We start from the raw sequence: 788 nt of genomic DNA on the forward strand, positions 1-788 counted from the left end.
AGAGAGAGAGAGAGAGAGAGAGAGAGAAAGAAGAGAGAGAGAGTGAGAGAGAGACAGAGAGAGAGAGTGAAAGAGAGACAGAGAGAGGGACAGATAGAGACAGGGGGGGGGAGACAAAAAAAGACAAAAAGAGAAGGAGAGAAAGAAAGGAAGAATGAGAGAGACATAGAGGAACAGAGAGATAGACAGAGACAGAGACAGAGACAGAGAAAGGGACAGAGAAAAAAAATGATGAGGAGGGGGGTGGGGTGGAGAGCTTGCTAGAAGAGAGAAAAAGAGAGTGGGGCAGATAGGAAGAGACATAAAGAAGTAGAAAGGAAAAAGAAAAAAACCAACAACCTATGAGCAGCCATGACTTTAAAAAATAAGAGTGCAGTCTGGGAACGCGCTTGCCTTATAAATAATACCCCACAACAAAACAAAAAAACCCACACTAAAACAAACGAACAAACAAACAAACAAAACTACACACACAAAAAAAACCAACCAGCCACAGAGAAGGAAGCTTCGCGAATGGATCTGATAATTGAACGCTAATGGGGGATCTTCCCGACGGGGTGCAGCCAATGGAAAAATCCGCTAATCGACATTTTCTTTTGGTTTGTAGTTCTGTCCGTTGCTGGAGTCCGGAACTTGAGTTGCACACGGCGTATACATGTTTCGAAACGTTCTTTTATTATTATTATCATTATCATCATCATCATCATCATTATTATTATTATTATTATTATTATTATTATTAGTAGTAGTAGTAGTAGTAGTAGTAGTAGTAGTAGTAGTAGTAGCAT

Source organism: Aplysia californica, unplaced genomic scaffold (genome assembly GCF_000002075.1).
Source record: "Aplysia californica isolate F4 #8 unplaced genomic scaffold, AplCal3.0 scaffold00149, whole genome shotgun sequence".
In the NCBI taxonomy this organism is placed as follows: Eukaryota; Metazoa; Mollusca; class Gastropoda; order Aplysiida; family Aplysiidae; genus Aplysia; species Aplysia californica.